Raw genomic sequence first — 20,293 nt, forward strand, 5'->3', positions numbered from 1 at the left:
CTATCATTATTGTTACAGACAGATGGGAGATGGTAGGGATGGTTTTCCCTTTTTTAACCTCTCAACTGACCAAAGACAGCATTCTCTAAAAAATGTTTTAAACCGTGAGCATTTTAATGGTCAAGAAACAGACAAATGACAGGTTTTCACTAAAGTTTAAAAAGATAAACGTTTATTCTACAACACGCAAAAATATATGCAACTTCACCCACATACAGATCAGGGATGAGAGTGGCCAAAGACCAAAATGTCTGAAAATTAGTGGTCGAGGACAAAAAAAGTCTGGAATTTTTTTTGACGAGGAATCATGTAGATATAGCGCTGTTCATGATGCCACTTCAGATGTGCAGAAACATTAGTTTTCTCTTTGTTTAGCTTAGATTACCATCAAGACGGTGGACCAATGCATTTGTACAAAATCACAAAAGTGACATCAGCATTCCAACATTTCAGCATTTAATATAGTTAGTACATCATGTAGTTATGAAGGATGAAGTAAATTTTAACACCAGAACTTTCAGTTCTGATTTTTTTTAAAAGCCTGCCTGAAACTCACAAAGCTGCCCCAAAGGTCAGAAGCAGCAGGTCCTACTCTCAGCAACTCACTGAAACTGACACTTCCAATTCTTTTTTAAACCCGGTCTTTTGGGTCTGAAGGTTGGAAACTGCAGAGGTGTCTAACCTTTTCAAAGAGGGGCCACATTACAATTTTTATCCTACGTCGGGGGCCAGTGAGCAAATTTCGGAAAGATAAAGGCATTCAAAATTTATTTTACTATTAATCAAAACAACAAAAATATGCATTTTGTGAACATGCTTTAAATGAGAAGACTAATTTATTAACTTACTTTCTCATCACTATGTTGAACACTGATTTAGTGAGATACCTGGCATTGTTTTTGCTTGCACAAGTAGTCAATGTCTGCCCACTCACTTGATATAGCAATGTGGAGTATTCCAGATAGATGTCTATCTATCAGGAGTGATCTTGATCGCTTTCTCTACCTCTCTCTCCGCCCTCCCTCTTTGTGTTTGTCTCTCTCTGTCTGTCCCTCCCCCCTCCCACTGCCTCTCTTTCTCCCTCCCTCTATATGTCTGTCTCTCTCTCCCCCTCTCTCTGTATTGCTGTATCTCACTCTCTATGTCTCTCTCTCTCTCCCCCTCCCTCTCTGTGTCCCATCTTTATCTCTCTGTGACCCTTCTCTGTGTCCCCCCATTACAATTTTACAATCAATTTACCTCCCGTGTCATTCACTCATTTAATCTAATGTTTCAGATCCTGGATGAGTCCCCAATCTGTTACAAACAGATAGATGATAGATAAAAGCAAAATACTGCGGATGCTGGAAATCTGAAACAAAAACAAGAAATGCTGGATTCACTCAGCAGGTCTGGCAGCATCTGTGGAAAGAGAAGCAGAGTTAACGTTTCGGGTCAGTGACCCTTCTTCGGAACTGACAAATATTAGAAAAGTCACAGATTATAAACAAGTGAGGTGGGGGTTGGGCAAGAGATAACAAAGGAGAAGGTGCAGATTGGACCAGGCCACATAGCTGACCAAAAGGTCATGGAGCAAAGGCAAACAATATGTTAATGGTGTGTTGAAAGACAAAGCATTAGTACAGATTAGGTGTGAATATACTGAATATTGAACATCAGCAAGTGCAAACCTGAAGAAAAACAACCTGAAAAAAACAGTGGGTGAGCAAACTGAACAAACTAAGATGAACTGAAATAAATACAAAAAAAGATTGTAAAAAATGTAAAAAGGAATGCCAAAAAAAAAGGGAAGAAAAAATAACTAAAAATGAAAGTAAAGTGGGGGGCTGTCATGCTCTGAAATTATTGAACTCAATGTTCAGACCGGCAGGCTGTAATGTGCCTAATCGGTACATTAATGCCCCTCCAGATCCTCCTTCCGCTTCACTTCCCTCTGACCCCACCCCTTCTGATCTGACCCCTTGCCGTGTATTCACTATACCCTCTGACCTCCCCCTCTCTGATGCTGAGCGTTCTGTACTCAGCAAAGGTCTCAGTTTTATCCCCTTACGCCCCCACCTCAATGAATTTCGCGCTCGGCATGACGTTGAGCTCTTCTTCCGTCGCCTCCGCCTCCGGGCTCACTTCTTCGACCAGGAGTCCTCCCCCCGACCAGCAGACCCATTCACCCGCCTCCAGCATTCTCCCTCTACCTGGACCCCTCACCCTGGCCTCTTACCCGCTCTTGATCTCTTCATTGAAAACTGTCGGCGAGACATTGGTCGTCTCAATTTCTCTGCCCCCCTCACTCACTCTAACCTGTCCCCCTCTGAACTTGAGGCACTCCGTTCTCTCAGGTCTAACCCCGACATGGTCATCAAACCTGCAGACAAGGGTGGTGCTGTTGTTGTATGGCGTACCGACCTCTACCTTGCAGAAGCTCAACGCCAACTCACAGACACCTCTTCCTACCTCCCTCTGGACCATGACCCCACCACCGAACATCAAGCCACCGTCCAAAGGACTGTCACTGACCTCATCTCCTCTGGAGATCTTCCCTCTACAGCTTCCAACCTCATAGTCCCGCAACCCCGGACAGCCCGCTTCTACCTCCTTCCCAAAATCCACAAACAGGACTGTCCCGGCAGACCCATTGTGTCAGCCTGCTCCTGCCCAACTGAACTTATTTCTTCCTATCTAGACTCTCTCTTTTCTCCGCTGGTCCAGTCTCTTCCCACCTACATCCGTGACTCTTCTGACGCCCTACGTCATTTTGACAATTTCCAGTTTCCTGGTCCCAACCGCCTCCTCTTCACTATGGACGTCCAATCGCTCTACACCTCCATCCCCCACCAGGATGGTTTGAGGGCTCTCCGCTTCTTCCTGGAACAGAGGCCCAACCAGTCCCCATCCACCAACACCCTCCTCCGCCTGGCTGAACTTGTTCTCACATTGAACAACTTCTCCTTCAACTCCATGCATTTCCTTCAAGTAAAAGGTGTCGCTATGGGTACCCGCATGGGTCCTAGTTATGCCTGTCTTTTTGTGGGATATGTCGAGCATTCTTTGTTCCAGTCCTACTCAGGCCCCCTCCCCCAACTCTTTTTCCGGTACATTGATGACTGTATCGGTGCCGTTTCCTGCTCCCGCCCTGAACTAGAAAACTTTATCAACTTTGCTTCCAATTTCCACCCTTCTCTCACCTTTACATGGTCCATCTCTGACACTTCCCTTCCCTTCCTCGACTTCTCTGTCTCCATCTCTGGGGATAGGTTGTCTACCAATATCCATTATAAGCCCACTGACTCCCACAGCTACCTCGACTACACTTCTTCACACCCTACCTCCTGTAAGGACTCCATTCCATTCTCCCAGTTTCTCCGTCTCCGACGCATCTGCTCTGATGATGCTACCTTCCATGACGGTGCTTCTGATATGACCTCCTTTTTCCTCAACCGAGGATTTCCCCCCACTGTGGTTGACAGGGCCCTCAACCGTGTCCGACCCATTCCCCGCACCTCTACCCTCACCCCTTCCCCTCCCTCCCAGAACCGTGACAGGGTTCCCCTTGTCCTCACTTTTCATCCCACCAGCCTCCATATCCAAAGGATCATCCTCCGCCATTTTCGCCACCTCCAGCGTGATGCCACTACCAGTCGCATCTTCCCCTCCCTTCCCCTGTCAGCATTCCGAAGGGATCGTTCCCTCCGCGACACCCTGGTCCACTCCTCCATTACCCCCACCACCTCGTCCCCGTCCCAGGGCACCTTCCCTTGCAATCGCAGGAGGTGTAATACCTGCCCCTTTACCTCCTCTCTCCTCACTATCCCAGGCCCCAAACACTCCTTTCAGGTGAAGCAGCGATTTACTTGTACTTCTTTCAATGTAGTATACTGTATTCGCTGCTCACAGTGTGGTCTCCTCTACATTGGGGAGACCAAGCGCAGACTGGGTGACCGCTTTGCGGAACATCTCCGCTCAGTCCGCAAGCAGGACCCTGAGCTTCCGGTTGCTTGCCATTTCAACACTCCCCCCTGCTCTCATGCTCACATCTCTGTCCTGGGATTGCTGCAGTGTTCCAGTGAACATCAACGCAAGCTCGAGGAACAGCATCTCATCTACCGATTAGGCACATTACAGCCTGCCGGTCTGAAGATAGATGATAGAAATGGTTTCCCCTTTTTTCACCTCTCAATTGACCGAAAACAGTGCGGTTTCCTAAAAGTGTTTTAACCCCTGAGCCTTTTAATGGTCAACAAACAGACAAATTACAGATTTTCTCTAAAGTTTAAAAAGATAATAATGTTTATTATACAACACTCAAATATATACACAACTTCACCCACTCTCACAGGCATACGGATATACACACACAATAAAGTATAGAGATTAAAAGCTAACATGCATTTAGGTCTGATGGTTTTTAAAGAATTGGCTGTAAAATTTGCTTTTTCCCCAGGGTGAAGACTTGAAATGGTGCAGGCCTGGTTTTCCTTTTTTCCTGGTTCACTGAAAAAAAATCGGAAGATTCAGGAGGATGAGTGTGTTGTTGCAGACTTCTCTTGTTATATCTCAATCACAGTCCAATGGCTAAAGCCTAGTTTGATTTCTCAGGTAGAGAGTTCAAGGCCAACTCCTGTATCTGTCTAAATGTTCTTTAAAGATGGTGATCTTAGGCAGAGCCTTCCTCTTTGCTGGAATAGATGGAATTTTCACTTTTGAACTAATACTGAATTAAAATTGATACTGATTCTGCTCCAATTATGCTAGAACGCAAGTTACAATCCTTTCTCCTGATTGGTAATAGTGCTCTTTCTCTCTCTCCCTCTCCATTGCTCCTTTTATTTCCACTGTGCTCTGAGGCTTCCCACTGTTGTTGCAGTGCTGTTGCTCTCTCTCTCTCTCTGCATTGCTACTTTTATCTCTGCTCTGCTCCCGGCCTCCCGCTGTTGTCTCAGAGACAAAGACCGACCAGAATAATTTTCTAGTGTCTTCTGGTTCTCGACTCACCGGCCAGAGGAAACATCCTGTCCAAATCTACCCTGTCACGCTCTGTAAGAATTCTGTAAGTTTCAATGAGATCACCTCTCATTCTTTGAAACTCTAGAGAATACAGGCCCAGTTTCCTCAATCTCTCCTCATATGACAATCCCGCCATCCCAGGGTTAAGTCTGTTGAACCTCCATTGGACTCCCTCCATGGCAGGTATATCCTTCCTTCAATAAAGAGACCAAAACTCCAGGTGCAGTCTCACCAAAGCTTTAGGCAATTGCAGCAAGACATCTTTACTCCTGTACTCAAATCCCCTAGCAATAAAAGCCAACATACCATTTGCCTTCCTGATTGCTTGCTGCACCTGCATACTAGCTTTTAGTGACTCATGAACAAGGACACCCAGCTCCCTCTGGACATCAACACTTCCCAACCTCTCACCATTTAAGAAATACTCTGCCTTTCTGTTTTTTCTACCAAAGTGGATTACTTCACGCTTATTCACATTATATTCCATCTGCCACATTCTTGCCCATTCACTTAGCCTGTCCAAGTCCCCTTGAAGCCTCCTTGCATCCTCCTCACAACATACATTCCCTCCTAGTTTTGTGTCATCAGCAAATTTGGAAATATTACATTTGGTCCCCGCATCCAAATCATTGATATAGATTGTGAACAGCTGTGGCCTTGCAATACCCCACTAGTAACAGCCTGTCATCCTGAGAATGTCTGTTAACCAATTCTCAATCCATACCAGTATATAACCCCCAATCCCATGTGCCATAATTTTGTTTACTAACCTCCTGGGTGGGACCTTATCAAAAGCCTTCTGAAAATCCAAATACACCACATCCACTAGTTCTACAAGTAACATCCTCAGAAAACTCCAACAGTTTTGTCAAACATGATTTCCCTTTCATAAATCCATGTTAACTCTGGTCAAGCATATCATTATTTTCCAAGTGTCCAGTTATCACATCCTTTATAATAGATTCTAACATTTTCCCTACTACTGATATCAAACTAACAAGTCTGTAGTTCTCCGTTTTGTCTCTCTCTCTCCCTTCTTAAATAGTGGGGTTACATTTTCTACTTTCCAGTCTGCAAGAACCCTTTCAGAGTCTTCAGAATTTTGAAAGATAACCACCAATGCATCCACTGTCTCCATAGCTACCCCCTTCAACACTCAGGATGTAGCTCATCTGATCCAGGGGATTTATCAACTTTCAATCCAATTTTTGTGTACTACCTCTTCATTGATACTAATTACGTTCAGTTCCTTATTTTTGTAAGTCCTTTGGTTCGCTAGTATTTCTGGAAGATTTTCTGTGCCTTCCTCTGTGAAGACAGACATAAAGTAATTGTTTAATCGCTCAACCAATTCCTCATTCTCCACCACAAACCCTACTGTCTCCGCCTGCAATGGGCCCACATCCGTCCTTGCTAATCGTTTCCTTTTCACATACCTAAAGAAGCTTTGACAGTCCGCCTTTATGTTTCTAGCTAGCTTAGATTCATAATCTCTGTTCCCTACCTTTAGCGGTTTCTTAGTCCTCCTTTGTTGGACTCTAAATTGCTCCCAATCCTCTGGCTTACCATTTTTTCTGGCGAACTTATAAGCCACTTACTAGCCATTGCATGTCTACTGTCAAATCTTTTAATGTATTTTCCCAATCCACCACAGCCAACTTGCCCGTCATACCTTAATAGTTTCCTTGGTTCAGGACCCTAGTTTCAGAATAAACTATCTGTCTTTCAAACTTAATGTAGAATTCTTTCATATTGTGGTCAGTATTTCGTTATGACTCCTTTGCAGCAAGGTTATTAATTAGACATTTCTCATTACATAATACTAAATTTAAAATAGCCCAATCTCTGGTTGGTTCTTCAACATACTGCTCCAGAAACCCATCTCGTACGTACACACTCCAGGAATTCATCCTCCACAGCATTAGTGCTAATTAGGTTTACCCAATCTATATGTAAATTGAATTCACCCATTAATACTGTATTGTCCATGCTACATGCAGCTCTAATTTCCTGATTTATACCATGCCCAACATTACCACTACAGTTTGGTGGCCTATAAACAACGCCTACCAATGTTTGCTGCCCCTTGTTTCTTAGCTCCACCCAAACTGGTGCTACATCTTGCTCCTTCAATCTAAGATCCTCTCTCACTAATGTATTGATCCCGTCTCTTATTAACAGCGCTACCCCACCTCCTTTTCCCCTCTGTCTATCCTTCCTAAATGACGAATATCACTGAATATTCAGTGTCCAGTCCTCGTCACCCTGTAACCACGTCTCCATAATGGCAATTAAATCGTAACCATTTACCTCTATTTGTGCCTTTAAATCAGTGAACTGCAGCGGTTCAAGATGACAGCTCACCACCTTTCCAAGGGCAATTAGATAGGCTTGCCAGCAATACCTACATCCCATGAAAAAATCTTTTAAAAAATAACAAAAGATCATCAACCTAAAACATTCACTCTGTTTTTCTCTCCACAGATGCTGCCTGACCTGCCAAATATTTCCAGCATTTTTGGTTTTGTTTCAGATTTCCAGCATCTGCAGTATTTTGCTTTTCTATAAAAAACTTGTTTTGGTTTAAAAATGCAACCTCATTCTTAAAAATAAGCATAGTTCTTGGTGCTCAAAAACAAAGGAAGGAGTGAATTTGTTCACAGCTTCTCCCACTGCACCACAAGAAGTTTGGCGAAAACCCCATTTACGTGCGTAAATAGGGATACTGCTGCAAATACGGTGAAAAAGCAAAATCCCCAAGCAGCAAACACATTGCAGGTCAGCATCAGTAGAGAGAACAGATAAATTAACATGTTGGGTGCAACCTTTGCAGCAGAAGTGAACATTTTTTTTAAATGAACAAGTAATTAAATAGAGTCAGTCCAAACGGAAGGTGAAAGACCAAGTATAAGCAAAATGATTTGTAATTATAGTATGTACAGCACAGAAACAGACCATTCGGCCCAACAGGTTCATGTTGATGTTTATGCTCTACATGAGCTTCCTCTCACCGTTTTTCATCCAAGCCAATCGACACATCCTTCTATTCCTTTCCCCCTCCCCTTAAAAGCCTCTCTGCTATTTGCCTCAATCACTCCCTGTGACAGCAATTTCCAGATTCTCATCATCCTCTGGGTAAAAGAAAAACATGTGATTCTCAGATAACAGAGACAGTTCATTTTGTACAAATGTGTGGTTCAGTCAAGATCAAAATCACTTTGGCTGAATTCCTTTTCCTGCATGAACAACCTGATATGTTGACTGCTGCCTTGGACTTCGCCACTTTCAATCCACGACCTTTTTGCATGGGTTTGTCCTATATGAAGGTATAAAGTTGGATGACTGTATCTTTGCATCCTACTTGTCTTCCAAAAAAATGTCACTGATCTAATTCATTCTTATCACAAAAGCAAAATACTGCGGCTGCTGGAAATCTGAAATAAAAACAGAAAACGCTGGAAAAACTGAGTCTGGCAGTATCTATGGAGAAAGAGTTAACATTGCAGGACGATAGCCTTCGATTCTTTCTTATCAAAGAACAAAGAACAGTACAACACAGGAACAGGCCATTCGGCCCTCCAAGCCTGCGCCGATCTTGATGCCTGCCTAAACTAACACCTTCTGCACTTCCGGGGCCCATATCCCTCTATTCCCTTCCTATTGTATTTGTCAAGATGTCTCTTAAACATCGCTATCATATCTGCTTCCACCACCTCCCCTGGCAGCAAGTTCCAGGCACTCACCACCCTCTGTGTAAAAAACTTGCCTTGCACATCCTCTCTAAACTTTGCCCCTCGCACCTTAAACCTATGTCCCCTAGTAACTGACTCTTCCACCCTGGGAAAAAGCTTCTGACTATCCACTCTGTCCATGCCGCTCATAACTTTGTACACCTCTATCATGTCGCCCCTCCACCTCCGTCGTTCCAGTGAAAACAATCCGAGTTTTTCCAACCTCTCCTCATAGCTAATGCCCTCCAGACCAGGCATCATCCTGGTAAACCTCCTTATCATCCATTCTTTATTCTTAACACAATTGCCTTTTTGTTTCTGCAACGGATTCTGTCTTTCTACCATAATAAAAGCCAAGTACTGCAGATGCTGTAAATCTGAAATAATAAGAAACGCTGGAACTACTCAGCGGGTCTGGCAACATCTGTGGAGAGAGAAACAGAGTTAACGTTTGAGGTCAGTGACCCTTCATCAGAACTGTCTTTCTACCCATTTCACGCAACTGCTACACAATTTCTCTCCATCATCTGATTAACACGGGACTAATGCCCCAAACAGCCGGACTAATGCCTCAATTGACCGATTCTTGCGGTTCCTCACAGGTGACTGAGGTATGATCCGCTCCCGCTCCGCGCGCGACGCTCCAGCGGCCGTTGGGCGCGAGCGCCTCCTTCGCGCCCTTTTTACCCGCCCTGCGCTGCAGCGCGTGCGTCGTCACAGAAGCGCGAAAATAAGGCGTGCTGTTCACGCCCGAGCCGTATGCAGCCCTGCTTTTCATTTCAGATTTCCAGCAACACGCAGTCATTTGCTTTGATTATGCAGCCGACCCACATGAGCCAACGGCAAAAGCCATATTGGCTGGAGGTTGGGGGTGGATGAAGGGTCAGAAGTCGAATGGCTGACGGTTGCTCGTCAGGAGCAAGGATGCCATTGCTCTGCCATTGCAGCCCAGCACGTTAGAAATCATCATCATGCCCTGAAACGGGGGAATTGGCGTCCAGTATTAAAACACTGCTGTTTGACTCTTTTTTAGGACAGAGGAGACTTATTTTTGTTTTTTTGAGTTGTTTTGCAGTAGTTGCATTCCATTATTTTTCATTATAACCTTTTACTTTATTTTCTCTCCAACCGTTGAAATGATTTTCTCTATAATTGAAACACTTCCTCTGCATTGGATGGGTATTTCTTTGGTAATTTTTTTTGCCCTCAGGGAGCTGGAGAATGAGGAGGAGTTCTAAAGATTTGACCAGCTTCAGAGGGGGTCTGCTATTCAAGGAAGCGGTGTATAGACAATAAAACTGTTAGTTGGGCATAGCCCAACTTTTCTTTACTGCCGAAGCTCCACAAAGATAATAGTCTCAAAACATTGCCATCTCCTGCAGACAATCTTCCATGACTGGCACAGATCTACCCACGACGGCCAAAGTTATATACCTGTGTTGCATACCTACTTTTGTCCAACCACATTCCCATCAGACGGGAGTCTTCTCTTTGCTACATTTTTCATGCTTCTCTACCCCTCTGCTATTCTGCTGTAACCATTCACATCTCCTCTGGACCCATAATAAAAGGAAAATACTGTGGATGTTGGAAATCTGAAGTGCTGGAAATAACACAGCAGGTCTGGCAGAACTGGTTCTGATGAAAGGTCACAAGCCTGAAACGTTAACTCTGTTTCTCGCTCCACAGATGCTGCCAGACCTGCTGTGTATTTCCAGCACTTTCTGTTTTTATTTCCTCTGGACCCATCTTTTGTTTCTTTATTTGTCCCGTTATCACCCGCTTTTGCCTCGCATTATCAGCCTTTTGTCATTTAATCACTCCTACCTTCCATCCTATGCCCTACCTCAGAACATCCTCATTGTTCTTTTCTTGCTCCCCTCCCCCCCCCCCCCCATGCCCCCTGCTCAACACTCCCATCATGCATTTTCGTTGGCTCTGTACTTCTTTAAAAGCTGTTAATCTCCAACATCTTGAGTTCTGGTGTAAGGTTATTGACCTGAAACATTGGCTCTGTTTCTCTGTCTACAGATTCTGACTGACTCGCTGAGTGTTTCCAGGCAGCACTCAATGCCAGACAACACCAGGTTGCTGAAGAGTGACATCCATCATTTGACACCACAGGAAGCAGAAGCAATTGGCTTCAACTCTGGCCTGGCAGTTGAGGTTGGATCTCACTGAATGGTGGGACAGGCTCAAGGAGCTACATGGTCTCCTCCTGTTCCTATGATCTCTGGGGTCCTGCCATGTAGGAAAGGTTTTGGCAGAACTTCACACACATGAAAGTTCTGCATGACCTCTCCCAAGATGTGTGGCAAATGGCTAAGTTAGAAGTGGAACAGACAGCCATGTTGTGTGCCAATATCTAAGAGGGGTTCAACTTGTAGTAGGGCACCTTGGAGAAAGTGGATGCCACAGAAGCATCTTCAAATCTTCCCCTTTATAAGAAATACAGGATTTGGAGGTATTGAATAAAGAATTGGAGATATTGAGGAAACCATATAGAGAGGTCACTGTAAACCGGATTGCAACGTTTATAGAGCAGCATCTCAGAGAGACTAAAGGATATTTGTTAACTGTCTTCCAGGGATTTAGGCAACTTTCTGATTCTGTCAGATCCATTCTCTCACTGATCACAGATAACGGGTGGGATCTTGCTGCAAAAATAATGACCTGTTAATGCATAATATTATTAATGCACAAAACAGACGGCAAGTTCAGGGCATTAAGAGATAAAATGTGAATTGCAAATCTCCAGAATTTGCTTGCAAATATACACAACTCTGCCGTTTGCTTTGCAAAAATGGCATCTCGCCCTTAACCTCCATTATTTTTAAGAATTTCCTGGATTTGCATATTAATTGCCCATTAAACTCACTGCAAGAAGTTAAGATGGCAATTAAGATCGTACGTACCCTTTTAACAATGTAATAATTGTTAATGCAATGCCAATCAACTCCTTTGGCCCAAAAAGAGAAAAGATTTAAATGGTTCAATTTCATTCCTGCATGTTGTTGGAGATTTTTGTTAGAGATTTTAAAAATGAGATTTAATTTTAATTTTTTCTTTCTTTTCCTTTCTGTCTCTTTTTTAACTTGAATTTCCAGCAAGTTACAGGAGGAACATTTTTCAAACTGAAGATTGCAGGAAAAGGTCTAAATAACTGAGTGATGCCCGCATTAGCAAGATTAGGCCCAACCAGCATATTGTTGACTTTTCCCCTCATGGAAGCAAGACAGAGAAACTCTCCATCAGTTTCCCCCATGCAGAAACCTTCACCTATGCAGGGCCAGGCTTCCAAGGAGCCCATGATGAAGATTTAGCTGTCCCACATTCATCCCAGGACTTGGTGAACTTAGGAGAAAGGACAGTTCCATCCAATAGACTCAGAAATCGAGGTAGGTCATGAAGTCCCTCCTCTCGTCCCCAGCATCACAGATGCCAGTCTTCAGCCAATTCGATTCACTCCGCGTGATATCCAGAAACGACTGAAGGCACTGGATACTGCAAACGCTATGGGCCCTGACAACATTCTGGCAATAGTACTGAGGGCCTGTGCTCCAGAAATTGCCATGCCCCTAGCCAAGCTGTTCCAGTACAGCTACAACACTGGCATCTACCCGGCAATGTGGAAAATTGCCCAGGTATGTCCTGTACACAAAAAGCAGGACAAGTCCAACCCAGCCAATTACCGCCCCAACAGACGACTCTCGATCATCAGCAAAGTGATGGAAGGTGTCATCAACAGTGCCATCAAGCAGCACTTGCTTAGCAATAACCTGCTCAGTGATGCTCAGTTTGGGTTCTGCCAGGGCCACTCAGCTCCTGACCTCATCACAGCCGTGGCTCAAACATGGACAAAAGAGCTGAACTCAAGAGGTGAGGTGAGAGTGACTGCCCTTGACATCAAGGCAGCATTTGACCGAGTGTGGCATCAAACAGGCCTAGCAAAACTGGAGTCAATGGGAATCGGGGGAAAACTCTCTGCTTGTTGGAGTCATACCTAGCGCAAAGGAAGATGGCTGTGGTTGTTGGAGGTCAATCATCTCCACTCCAGGACATCACTGCATGAGTTCCTCAGGGTAATGTCCTAGGTCCAAACATCTTCAGCTGCTTCATCAATGACCTTCCTTCAATCATAAGGTCAGAAGTGGGGATGTTTGCTGATGATTGCACAATGTTCAGCACCATTCGTGAGTCCTCAGATACTAAAGCAGTCCGTGTAGAAATGCAGCAAGACATGGACAATATCCAGGCTTGGGCTGATAAGTGGCAAATAACATTAGCACCACGCAAGTGCCAGACAATGCTCATCTCCAACAAGAGAGAATCTAACCATCTCCCCTAAATATTCAATGGCATTACGATCACTGACTCCCCCACTATCAACATCTTGGGGGTTATCATTGACCAGAAACTGAATTAGAGTAGCCATATAAATACTGTAGCTTCAAGAGCAGTATGGAGGCTAGGAATCCTGTGGCAAGTAACTCACCTCCTGACTCCCCAAAGCCTGTCCACCATCTACAAGACACAAGTCAGGAGTGTGATGGAATACTCTCCACTTGCCTGGATGGTTGCATCTCCAACAACACTCAAGAAGCTCGACACCATCCAGGACAAAGCAGCCTGCTTGATTGGCACCCCATCCACCACCTTCAACATTCACTCCCTCCACCACCATGCACAGTGGCAGCAGTGTGTACCATACACAAGATGCACTGCAGCAACTCACCAAGGCTCCTTCGACAGACCCTTCCAAACCCGTGACCTCCACTACCTAGAAGGACAAGGGCAGCAAATGCATGGGAACACCACCACCTGCAAGTTCCCCTCCAAGCCACACACCATCCTGACTTGGAACTATATCGTCGATCCTTCACTGCCGCTGGGTCAAAATCCTGGAACTCCCTTACTAACAGCACTGTGGGTGTACCTACCCCACATGGACTGCAGCGATTCAAGAAGGCAGCTCACCACCACCTTCTCAAGGGCAATTAAGGCTGGGCAATAAATGCCGGCCTAGTCAGCGTCGCCAACATCCCATGAATGAAAAGAAAAAGAAGCAATAAAGGAGGAAGGTGTAGTCGACCATGTCAAACATTATAGAGAGGTCAAAGATGACAAAGATGGATAATGCACTGTAGTTACAGACATTATTGTTGATAAATTTGACATTGGCTACATCAATCCTGAGAGCAGGATGGAATGGCAACTGAAAGGATTCAAACATTGAGTTATGGAGAGGGGAACGTTGTGCGAGGAAGCAATGGCATATGCAAGAGTCTTAATCAAGAAAGTGAGGTTAGCGATGTAGTAGTCAAAGATGGATGAGCAAAAGTAGACATTTTAAAAAGAGGTTGATAAAAAGGGACTAAATTAGGGGTCATTTAAATTGTTGGTGCTGACTTGGGCTAGAGGAGGTAGTTGAGTAGTGGATAGAAAAGGGATCAAGAGAGTAGGAGGTGTGTCTCATGGAAAAGGTAAAGTTGGAGAGGCGGGGGGAGATGGGAGAGAAATTGCAGAGTGGCAGGATTAGGATGGGTAAGGGGCTGGAGTTGATTGGATGGAGAGGAAGGGGAGTTGCATGGTTCAATCTTTAAATGGGTGATCTTGTTCCCATTGGTATTTGAGTAAATGTGGAAGAGGTGGGAGAAAGAGGTTTGAAGATGTGGCTTCTCAGAGAGAAAAGAAGTTGTAAATTGTCTTTATCCTCCAGAAGGATCCTGGAGTAGGAGGATAATTTGGCTTTGGAGAGGAAGGCACAGTAATGCTTGACATGTTCAAATCAGATCTGGTGGTAGGCAATAGGACTAGTTCTATTCTAGAAGCACTCAAGTCTGTGGCCCTAGTATTTAGAAACTAGAATTGGAAACTATATTGAGGGTCCGGCAGGGGTGAGAGACAGTAATACATGCTAACACATGAGCCGATGGAGTGGTGACAACAAATTCAATTCCTCCCATTCTGTCTGGTTCCCAATCTAAGCTACACTGCTGTGAGGAGGCTCCCAGAAAACACCAGGGAGAAAATCAGAGGCTGTGTTGATCCCAATTTACTAATACACATTCACAATTTTATAAGGGCACTAAACCCTCTGATTTCAATCAAGCCTTTAGAGACTTTGAACGCCAGAGTCCTTGTACACAGGTCACATTCTGCACTTTGCCACTGCACTGCTCTTCCTGCTCAGCTAAGATTGAGTTTCCAACTTGTGACTCAGTGATAGGATTAAACATGACAAATTTGATGAACTTAAATTTATGATATGATTCACTCACAGTTCAAAAGCTTTACTATTAGAGTAAATACTAAGAATGACAACTTCTTAATAATATATTGTTTAAATTTTTTTTTTATTTAGAGATACAGCACTGAAACAGCCCACCGAGTCTGTGCCAACCAAAAACCACCCATTTATACTAATCCTACATTAACCCCATATTCCCTACCACATCCCCACAATTCTCCTACCACCTACCTACACTAGGGGCAATTTACAATGGCCAATTTATCTATCAACCTGCAATTCTTTGGCTGTGGGAGGAAACCAGAGCACCTGGCAGAAACCCACATGGTCACAGGGAGAACATGCAAACTCCGCACAGGCAGTACCCAGAACTGAACCCGGGATGCTAGAGCTGTGAGGCTGCGGTGCTAACCACTGCGCCACTGTGCCACCCATTGAAAGGCTGATTATTGATTTTATTTAATACATTTTCACACTAAAAAAAAACATTTTCCTGTTTATCAAGCTGGTAGTTAACAAGCACAGTAGAGACATCTGCCACTAACTTAAATACATTTTCATTGATATTTTCCATTATTTTTTCCTTTTAGTTCCCAGGCAGGCAAACAGCTCTCAGGTTTCTGCCATTATTTCATTGTACACAGATTAGATTGACTTAAGGTGACTTATTCTCTGTTTTTTCCTCATTCCTGTGAAGAAGAACCTTGCTTCTGTTTAGAATTTCTCCGTGACATCCCATTTGATATTGGGAATTCATCTTGTGCAGAAATTCAGGCATCCAATTCTATCCCACTGCTCCATTGCATAGGGACACCATTGCACTGCCTGAAGATAGCTTTGGGAATTTTTAAAAATTATATTGAAGGAATTTTGTCTTTGTAAAAGAATATTGGGCATTATTTGAGAGGGAGTAGACCTTCACATCATTTACATCACACCAATGACAGATGCAAAAGACATAATGGTTCATCTGAACGGTCGGCTGTCCCTCGATATGAAGACGACGTTTACTCAGGGTCACGAGTTTCTGCTATGGGTCTTCTTGTGACTGAGCAGGCAGATTTTCGACCCACAGATCTTTGGGAACGTGGGGCAGGACGTCCCACGAGGTAGTGGGATTCAGAGTGCAGGATCTGCATCCTTTTCTTTCCTTCTCTCCCGTTGCTCTGCCTCATCACACAAAGCGCGATGCAGCTTGATGGACAAGTTGTCACCATTCTGAGAATTTGCTGGCAAGCTCCTCCCAATCGTTAAGATCAATGTAGCTGTGCTTCAAGGACAGCTTTGGCCATTTGAGAGTTGTGAGAACTAGACCTGGCAGGGGAGATGATTTTCAGCCATGCTGCCACAGTGGCCAGTCCATCGGAGTTGATTTTGCATGAGTTTTGCCCGAATGCTTTGAGAAGGACACTAGCATTTGATTGATGGTACTCCCATTGAATCCAGAGGATGTGGCAGAGGCATTGCTGGTGGAATTTCACTTGCACTGTTATGTGTCACTGATGCACAGATCAGGTCTCATTACAGCACAGGTGTATGGTGACAACAACTCTAAGAATTTTGTTGATTTGTGGAGGTCTTCATCTGAAAATGATTTTCATCATTGTGTTGTGTGTTTGTAAATTTTTTAAAAAGTTGAAAGACAGCTAGCTACAAAAAAGAACTTTAATCTTGGAAGGTAGATTCTCCAGAAAATGGGAACCTCATCTCACCCAGCCTGTCACTGCAGATGCACCCTCCATGACAAAATGCCTTCACAAATGAATGAGAAATGGCAAGCACGCAACAGAAATTTGCAGAAAGAATACTTCACAGTCTTGCCTAGTAAAGATACATCATGTTCCCACTTTTAAGATACGAACTTTATTCAATGTGGACTCTTTGAAATTGACTTTTCCTTTAAGAAAGTTGATACTGTGTTGCAAAGATGGTTGCTGAAGGTCAGATGACCTGGCCTGTGTATTCAAACAATGCCTCACTATCTCAAAAGGACAAAAGTATACATTCCAGACGAAGAGGTGTCGAGTACACCCATTCTGAAACCATCAAGAGACATTCCTGAATTGAATGGATTTCTTCTGAGACAAAGAAGGTGTGAAATAGACACATCGTAACAGAATCATACGCATCCAAACATAAATAGGTAGTCATGGATTCCACATTCATTGTGTGGTCATGCCCAGGGAGAAAGTCATGGGCCAACTATCAGAAATGCTAATTTGAGGCATTTTTACCTTAAAAGGTAACCCTGTGGAGAGAGACAGAGAGATCACAGCAACATCACAGAAGGGAGTCCAGCTAGGGGCTGTGGAAAGATCCAGCCTAAACAAGAAGAAGCCCTGCTGCTAATTCTATACTTCAACTTGGTGCAGCAGGGAACTGAAAATGACCACCATATCCAGTCTGAAATCTCAACCACCAGAAATCTACAACACCTCAACAAATTCAAGACTACAAACACCCAGGCCTGCACCTTTCAAAAAGATTGTCCTACTTAGAAGATTCAACAGCTCTATCATAAACCAAAAACACCTACCTACCACAACTTGAACGCTTACGCTTTATCTTCTATCTATCTTCTCTTGAGAGGGCATGTGAGAGTGAATGCATATGTGAGTGGTGTTGTGGACATTTTGGGGAATGAATATTGTTCAATAAATAGTTAATCTTCTGTTTTAAACCTACAAGAAAATCTGTCACTGTCTGTTTATTTGGCAAGTAAAACACACAGGGGTTAACTCATAATTTTAAACAAAACATGATTGGGTTAGTTGGGAGGCGAACAAGGGGAACCACAAACGCCCCTTAAAACCAGTCCATAACACTTCATACACAAAAAGATACCTTCCCAATAGAAACATTTTCCTCTGGGGGAGACTAGGACAAGGGGACGTAACCTTAAAATCACACCATCCATCAGAGAATAAAATAAAAGCAAAATACTGCAGATGCTGGAAATCTAAAAAAAAAAGAAATGCTGGAAATACTCTGCAGGGCGGGCAGCATCTGTGGAGAAATAAGCAGAGTTAATGTTTCAGGTCAGTGACCCTTCATCAGAACATGAGAGAAATTAAGAAACACTTCTTCGCACATACGGTAGTAGAAGTTTGGAACTCCCACAAAAAGCAGTAGATGCTAGCTCAATTAATAATTTTAAATCACAGCCACAGTAGTTGAAGTTTGTTCCAGTATTTCCTTTGGTCTATCTGAGCAATGAGCTATCAGTTGACCATACCAAAATTGCCCTGAAAACACATACTTGTGGATGGAAGGATCTGCCATTTGATTAGGCACTTCCTGCTCTGGCTCACAAAACACGTGGGGATGATTTTACAATCAATTATTGAGCAATAATCTGATGCAGTTGATCTCCCATACATTACAACACCCACCTAATTTTTATTTCCATTTACTTCAATGGAACTGAAAATTGAGTGAGTTCTATAATGGGCAGAAGATCCACTCCACCAATTTATCACCAAGAGGTAACAGTGAAAATTACCTTTCTGGTATTAATTCCATGCGCTTGCTTGCTTGAGTCATTATGCTATTTCATCTCTTTACACAAGCAAAAATACACACACACAACTGGTTCTGTTTTGATTCCCAGGTGCTGCACCAAAGTATTTGTTTTAATTATCTCCTGAAGATATTTTTATCCTAACATGACTGTAATATAATTGTTTGTGGTTTGTTCAGTGGAAAAGGAAGGGCTTGAGTTACTCAGACACTTCTGAGTCGTTGGAATTCTCTACCCCAGACGGCCATGGATGCTCAGTCGTTGAGTACATTCAAGGTCGAGTTGGCTAAATCTTTGGACTCTGAGGGAATCAAGCAATATGGGGATCGAGTGGGAAAGTGAAGTTGAGGTTGAAGATTTGCTGTGATCTTATTGAATGGCTGAACCATTTCTTAACGTTCTTAATGTGCAATTGACCTAAATAAAGCTATAAAGTCAGAGCAGGTCTGGCAGCATCTGTGGAAAGAGAAGCAGAGTTAACGTTTCGGGTCAGTGACCCTTCTTCGGAACTGAAGAAGGGTCACTGACCCGAAACGTTAACTCTGCTTCTCTTTCCACAGATGCTGCCAGACCTGCTGAGTGATTCCAGCATTTCTTGTTTTTGTTTCAGATTTCCAGCATCCGCAGTATTTTGCTTTTATTATAAAGTCAGAGGTTTACCATGTTGAGATTACAAGGGCATCTGGATGGATGAGCTACATTGCACCGAGTAGCCTCTCTTAGCTTTTTACAACCTTTCTGTCTAAACAGTCCTGCTCTATTGACTGAAGTGTTGATCAGATCTACTTCCAAATTTGAAGTAATCCTTAATAAGTGAACTACATATGAACATACGAACATAGGAATTAGGAGCAGGAGTAGGCCACTCGGCTCCCTGAGCCTGCTCCACTATTCAATAAGATCATGGCTGATCTGGTTGTAACCGCGACTCCACATTCCCGCCTTCCCCCGATAACTTTTTACCCTCTTGCTTATCAAGAATCTAACTACTGCTGCCTTCAAACTATTTAAAGATTCTGCTTCCACTGCATTTTGAGGAAAAGAGTTCCAAAGACTCACTACCCCCAAGAGAAAAAAAATTCTCCTCCTCTCTGTCTTAAATGGGTGCTCCCCCTTATTTTTAAATAGTGACCCCTAGTTCTAGATTCTCCCACAAGAGGAAAAATCCTTTTCACATCCACCCTGTCAAGACCCCTCAGGATCTTATATGTTTCTATCAAGTCGCCTCTTACTCTCCTAAACTCCAGCAGCTACAAGCCCAGCCTGTCCAACCTTTCCTCATAAGACAACCAGCCCATTCCAGGTATTAGTCTAGTAAACCTTCTCTAAACTGCTTCCAACACATTTACATCCTTCCTTAAATAAGGAGACCAATACTGTACAGTACACCAGAAGCAGTCGCACCAATACCCTGTATAGCTGAAGCATAACCTCCCCACTTTTGTACTGAATTCCCCTCACAATAAACTATAACATTATATTAGCTTTCCTAATTACTTGCTGTACCTGCATTCTAACCTTTTGCAATTCATGCACGAGAACACTCAGATCCTTTTGCTTCTCAGAGCTCTGCAATCTCTCACCATTTAGATAATATGCTTCTTTATTCTTCCTGCCAAAATGGACAATTTCACATTTTCCCACATTATATTCCATTTGCCAGATCTTTGCCCACTCACTTAACCTATCTATATCCTCCTTATGTAGCCTCCTTATATCCTCTTTACAACTTACTTTCCTGCCTATCTTTGTATCATCAGCAAATTTAGCAACCATACCTTCAGTCCCTTC

This window comes from Heterodontus francisci, chromosome 26 (assembly GCF_036365525.1).
Source record: "Heterodontus francisci isolate sHetFra1 chromosome 26, sHetFra1.hap1, whole genome shotgun sequence".
Classification (NCBI taxonomy): domain Eukaryota; kingdom Metazoa; phylum Chordata; class Chondrichthyes; order Heterodontiformes; family Heterodontidae; genus Heterodontus; species Heterodontus francisci.